Source organism: Antechinus flavipes, chromosome 3, assembly GCF_016432865.1.
Source record: "Antechinus flavipes isolate AdamAnt ecotype Samford, QLD, Australia chromosome 3, AdamAnt_v2, whole genome shotgun sequence".
Lineage (NCBI taxonomy): Eukaryota > Metazoa > Chordata > Mammalia > Dasyuromorphia > Dasyuridae > Antechinus > Antechinus flavipes.
In genome coordinates, this window is record NC_067400.1 from 112,105,207 (window position 1) to 112,112,240 (window position 7,034).

Genomic DNA, 7,034 nt, shown 5'->3' on the forward strand with positions numbered 1-7,034 from the left:
ATAAAACAAAGAAACTCTATAGGATCTGACCACTCTCAGATCCGTTTTTCCCCTTAGGGAAAAATCATACTTCCAATATGGTTAGTCTTGGCTCTTTGGCTACACTGTTAATCAATAAGCATTTAGCAATGCAGGCACTTGACTGTGTTCGGAGATACAAAGTCACAAAATGAAAGTTGTTGTCCTCAAAGAGCTTACATTCCAGGGCTAAATGTGCATAAAGACTTCTTGTTGTTGATTTGGTTTTCAGCCATGTCTAATTCTTTGTGTCCCCATTTAGGATTTTCATGGAAAAGATACTGCAATAGTTTGCCATTTACTTCTCCAGATCATTTTACACATGAGGAAACTGAAACACACAGGGTTAAGGGACTTGCCCAAGGTCAGACAGCTAGGTTTCAATTTGAGCTGGAAGTGAGAAAATCCTAGAATTGAATGGGTGTTTTTCAATGGGATTGGTATCTCCAACTCTGGTTTCATCTAGCCCTTCTGAGATAATATATAATATTATATAATATATAATAACTGAGATCATATTTGAACGGAGGAAGATGATTCTTCCAAACTTCAGGGTCAGCACTCTATCTATTGCATCACCTAACTGTCCCACATGTATAACGCTACATATTTCAAGCAAACCCAGAAATATTCCAGATATATACAAAGTGAACACAAGATGATTGAAAGCAGAACATAAGCATATGGAGAAATGTGGCAAGGCTTCATGTAAAGATGATCCAATAGTTTTTCCAGAGTTTTTTGCTAGTAGCTCATTTTATTTTGTAGGCTTTGCTTTAGAGGATTTTTACTCTTTGTAATATTTATCTTATAAAAGTACAATCTGTTCAGTTCAAATTATTCCATGTGTTATGTCTGGTTGTTTTTATTCCTTGATTATACACATACATATATTTCTTCTCTAACCCTGAATCTCTTACACCTTTGACCTTGAATCTACTTCCTTAACCCTTAGTTTTGAATAATCTTTATTGCCTGCTCCTTCCCCTCCTCCAAATATACCCTTTGTCATTGGAAGAAATTATATAAAATCATGTTGACTGAGTTCATTACAAATTCCTACTATTCAATATCAATTGCATCTATATTACCACAAGAAAATTGTTTTCTTTTGACTTCTATTATACTTCCATGAACATATAAACCCTCTCCCTGAAAGCCATTTCAAATCCTTTCCATTTTAAAACACTGACTTAATGCCCTCCTCTTGAAAGATCATCTTACTTTGTACTTCCCTGAATAAGTCCACTATTCATGGCCTCCTGAGAATTCCTCCTCTACTCCTTCAACCTTCACTATATATTCATCCATTCTCTTCTTCTTTCCATTCAGTCTCAGAAAAAGTCTCTTTTTTCTTAATGAAATTAACATCTGATCTGAGCCTTCTTCCCTATTGCCTTTTGATTCTTCTGTGAAATTGTGACATTGGGGCGGAGCCAAGATGGCGGAGAAGACACACCCTTCATTCTAAGCATCCCTGCTAATCTCACTACTAATTACCAAATTCAGCCTCTGAAATAGTGCTTGACTGGTGAAATCCAGGAACATTGGGAGTACAACAAATTACCAGCCAAAGATAATCTGGAAGATCGTCAGAAAAGGTTTGTCCTGATTGGCTGGAGGAGGCCTATGCAAGCAGGGAGACAAAAAGCAGAGGCTAGAGGTCCGGGGTCGGGGTGGGGGTGGTCTCTTCGGGTGGAGAATCTACAGGGAGGACTCTACCACAGGCTGGCTGCTCTGCTTTGGTTGCAAAGCAGTAGATCAGCCGAGAAGTTACACAAACGCCAAAGGTAGAGTGTACGCCCAAAAATGACAGAAATTAACAGCACCTGGAAGTGAGTGACTCAGCACAGAGCTGTAAAATTGACCTACAAATATAGGACTCAAGAGAAGCAAAAAAGATAAAAAGAACTCTTGAGAACTGTATTTCTGTTATGGACATACATAAAGAGCACATGTATAATTTGATTTTGCTATTATAATACAAAAAAAGGGGGGGACATAGAAGTAGAAAGGGGATGGTATCAGAAAAAGGGAAAAGGGGAGATAAAAAGATGGAAATTACATCCCAGGAAGAGGAAAAGGAAACCTATCATATGTGAGGGAATTTAGAGAGGGGGAGGAACATTGGATGAATCTTACGCTCATCAGAGTTGGCTCAAAGAGAAAATAGTTGACATATTTGGTTTGCAGAGAAACTTCTCTTACCTCATTAAAAAATGGGAGAGGAAAAGGGAAAAGGAAAAGAGTAATAAGGGAAAGGTACAACAAAGGGGAAGGGATTCAAAGGGAGTGAGGGGGATTCTAAAGAGGAAGAGCTATGTGAGGCAAGTGGTGCCCATAAATTTAATACTGGGGAGGGAGGTAAAGAAGGAAAAAAAAAAGAAAAGCATAATCTGGGGATAATAAGATGTTGGGAAATACAGAATTAGTAGTTTTAACTGTAAATGTAAATATTGATGAACTCTCCCATAAAGTGGAAGCAGATAGCAGACTGGATCAAAAGCCAGAATCCTACACTACATTGTTTACAGGAAACATATTTAAAACTGGGTGATACACACAGAGTAAAAGTAAAAGGCTTGAGCAGAATCTATTATGCTTCAGTTGACCTTAAAAAAGCTAGCGTAGCCATCCTTATCTCAGGTCAAGCAAAAGCAAAAACTGATCTAATTAAAAGAATATAAAGAAGGTAAGGAAACTATATCTTGCTAAAGGGTAGCATAGACAATGAAGCAATATCAATACTAAACATATATGTACCAAGTGGTATAGCATCTAACTTCCTAAAGGAGATAAGAGAGTTGCAAGAAGAAATAGACAGCAAAACTAAATAATGGGAGATCTCAACCTTGAACTCTCTGAATTAGATAAATCAAACCATAAAACAAATAAGAAAGAAGTTAAAGAGGTAGATAGAATAATAGAAAAGTTAGGTATGATAGATCTTTGGAGAAAACTGAATGGAGACAGAAAGGAGTATACTTTCTTCTCAGCAGTTCATGGAACCTACACAAAAACTGGCCATATATTAGGACATAAAGACCTCAAAATTAAATGCAGAAAGGCAGAAATAATAAATGCATTGTTTTCAGAACACGTTGCAATAAAAACTACATCCAACAAAAAAGCTAAGGGTAAATACACCAAAAAGTAATTGGAAACTAAATAATCTCATCCTAAAGAATGATTAGGTGAAACAGCAAATCATAGACACAATTAATAATTTCATCCAAGAGAATGACAAAAATGAGACAACATGACAAAATTTCTGGGATGCAGCCAAAGAGGTAATAAGGGGAGATTTTATATCATTAGAGGATTACTTGAATAAAATAGAGAAAGAGAAGATCAATGAATTGGGCTTGCAAATTAAAAAGCTAAAAAAAAGAGCAAATTAAAAACCCCCAATCAAATGCTAAACTTGAAATTCTAAAATTAAAAGGAGAAATTGATAAAATTGTAAGAAAAAAATTACTGAATTAATAAATAAAACTAAGAGTTGGTTTCATAAAAAAAAAAAAAAAAAAAGATTAACCTTTGGTGAATCTGATTAGAAAAAAGAAAGAGGAAAATCAAATTGTTATTCTTAAAAATGAAAAAGGAGAACTTTCCACCAATGAAGAGGAAATTAAACCAATAATTAGGAGTTACTTTGCCCAACTTTATGGCAATAAATTTGATAACTTAAGTGAAATGGATGACTACCTTCAAAAATATAGGCTTCCCAGATTAACAGAGGAGGAAGTAAATTGCTTAAATAGTCCTATTTCAGAAAAAGAAATAAAACAAGCTATTAATTAACTCAAGAACTAAGAAAAAATCCCCAGGACCAGATGGATTTACATGAGAATTCTACCAAACATTTAAAGAACAATTAACTCCAATGTTATTTAAACTGTTTGGAAAAATAGGGAATGAAGGAACTCCTACCAAATTCCTTGCAATGTACCTTCTTATTCCAGTTCATCAATGATTTGTTTCCAAAGATGGTTAACAGACTCTTAATTAAGAAAGAAAATGCATCTGAAATATTCTGGGAAGATAGTGGTGTATGTCAGAAAATTCCAAGCTCTCCAGATTTCCCCACCAAAAAAAAAAAAAAAAATATTGTGCCTCAGAGTGAACATAGACCAGTGAATAACAACTAAGTTTTGGGGAAGAACAGGCATCCTCCTGGGACAACAGAGAAGTTCCAAAGAAAGGGCCCAGGATGCCAATTTATCCAGGGCTGAGTTCAGAGGAAGTCTCAGCCCAAACCACAGGAATTTTGACATCCCTGACAATAAAGAAAATTGGAGGTCTGAGTCTGGGAAGATTGAGTAAACCTTGGCTAAGGTGCAGGAAAACCAGAACCAACTATGCTACAAAGATGTGGCCCTAGGTGAAAAGGAAACAGAACAGCTAATAAATGAAAAGGCAATGGGACAGAGACACTGCTGGCTAAGAGTACTTGCAAGTTATTGGTTTGGGATTTCATGTCAGAGGAGAGAGTTGAAGTAAAGCCAAATGCATCATCCTCTCCCACTCTAGGATTAGAGGTGCCTATGCTAATAGTTGTTATTTTTAAATAATGGACAAGTAAAGAAAGAACCTCAGGATAAAAAGTTATGGGGATAAGAAAGACCAAGGTTCATCTTCAGAGGAGGTAAATGGCTACCTGTCCAGAAAGAATTTATAGATTAACTCAAACAAGAAATTCAAAATTAAATGAGAGAAACTGAAGAAAAATTAAAGCAAATAAATAAATAAATTGAGCCTGACCTCAACAGAAAATTTAACATAGAAGAACCACAACATCAAAGATTAATTTCAAGGGATTCAACAAGGAGAAATTATGCTTTTTATATGATGTAAAACCATGTGATTAAGATAGACATCAGTAATTGGGTAGGTCAAAACAAAGAGTAGGACAGAGCTGAGTATTACCAGATTTTAAACAACAAAACTATCTAGGGAAAGGTAAAAATATTATTTTTGCTATACAAATTAAATGCAGAGGAAGAATTGACCCAATGGTATTAAAAGAGGAAGGAGGGCTAGTATATTTGTAAACAATACATATCTATCTATCTATCTATCTATCTATACATATACAAATACAAATATTGTGAAGCGTACTCACCAAAATTAGGGGTGAGGGGTTAAGTGGGGCAGAGAAAGGAGTATAGACTTATGGTAGTGCAATAAGGTATATAGGGTAATGGGAATGAGATGAAGTATGAAAAGTGAGGAGAGAGAAGATAAGGGAAGGATACTGGAGGTTATTGTTGTCTGTCCTTTGTCCATCTTCAGGGAAATGATGCCTTGCCATGAAAATAGAGTTAGATTAAAGTGAGGGAGGACTGTGCAAAGTCCCCTGCCTCACTTTTCCCTCCAGAACATCTGGGTCCAGTGGCCAGATATAGATCAGGACTCATGGAGATGGCTCTGGGTACAATGGGAAGCCTTGACTTTCTTTTAAGCTAAGGTCTTTAATGGGTCTCAGTTTGACTGATACCACATCATTTCAATAATTATGTCTAGGTAGCAATTGAGGCAATAAATCTCCTTTTTCACCTAGTGAAAGCAAAACAAAACAATCTAAATAAATATATAACTAAATCTGGGAGGGGAAAACCCTCACAGTTTCTGGCTAAAGTAGAAAAGATAACTATTTACTTTCAATTTGAGTCAATCAGGACCCAAACAATACCCAAATGGAGCTAGGTCTAGGATCTAATGGTGGCCAATGAGAATGAGATTGGTTTTGGTTTAAGTCATAGTACTTAAGAAAGAAATCTAGCCAGTAAAACCCAAGATATGTTGGGAGGGTTCAAGATCAAAAAGGGAAAAAAAAATAAAAGAGGAAGGAAAGAAGTGTTTGGAACAGTGACCCTTACCCAAATTAAAAATCAGAGATTCTTGATATTAAAAAAAAACCAAAAACAGATTTATTACCATCTTTCAAGAAAGGGCAAATCCCAACAGACAAGGTATCAGCAGAGGAGTACAAAGCACAAACTGCAAAACACAAGATTAATAGAAGCCCATCCCTTCTCACTTTTTCTCCCACTGTCTGGAGGAGCCCAGGCTTACACTGTAAACATGGAAGTCTATCCCAGAAACAAAAGAATATTAGTTAATAACAAACTCTTAATTCACATTTCCCTAGAGAACTGCTACATAAGCAGATATTCTTGGATGTCAGGATTCTGTTACCTGAATTCCCAAAGCCAACATCTCTTTTAAAAGTAATCCTTAAATGCTAATTAAGAAGTGGGGGAAATAGGAGTAGAAATGCTCATCCAAGACAATCCAACACCTGCAGTTTTTAAGCTGTTGCTCGACTTGTTATTGCAAAGTCTCAAGTCGCAATTAGGATATTGTTCAAAGGCATATTCCCATGAGAGGTCTTCACTCACTTTATCCCATTCAGGATGAATAGGAGAGAGAAGGATGGAGAGAGGAGGTGTTTTCCAACTGATCAGTTCCAGTTTCTGGGCCAGCTCTACTCACAAAGGTTGTTGTTTGTCCTTCCTTTTCAAAAAAGACCATGACATCAGAGAGGGGAAAATATCAAGGCAAGTTAAAGGGTAGAGTTAAAATAAAAGAATGAACAGAGTTAGTTAGGAAATAATATAGATAGATAGATAGATAGAAGAGTAGAATTTATTAGGGAAAAAAGTAGGGCTAGTAATCATTGATCTCAGATAAAGTCAGATGTAAATATTCAATCAAGAGAGAAATCTATATTATATATCAGCCATAATATTGTTTTAGATGTATATATTTTTGCAATTGCATGTATCTATCTATCTATATATGTGTGTGTGTCTATGCACGTGGTGTATGCATGTGTCTTTATAGATGAATGTTTATGTCTGGATGTGAATATACATATACAAACATATAATGTATATATATATAAATATACTCATGATTAACTGTAGCTTGTTTGGGAGAGGTCGGGTTGATTAAAAGGCTGGAAAATAAAGTAAAAAGTACACAGCACAGAACAAAAGAACAACCTACAA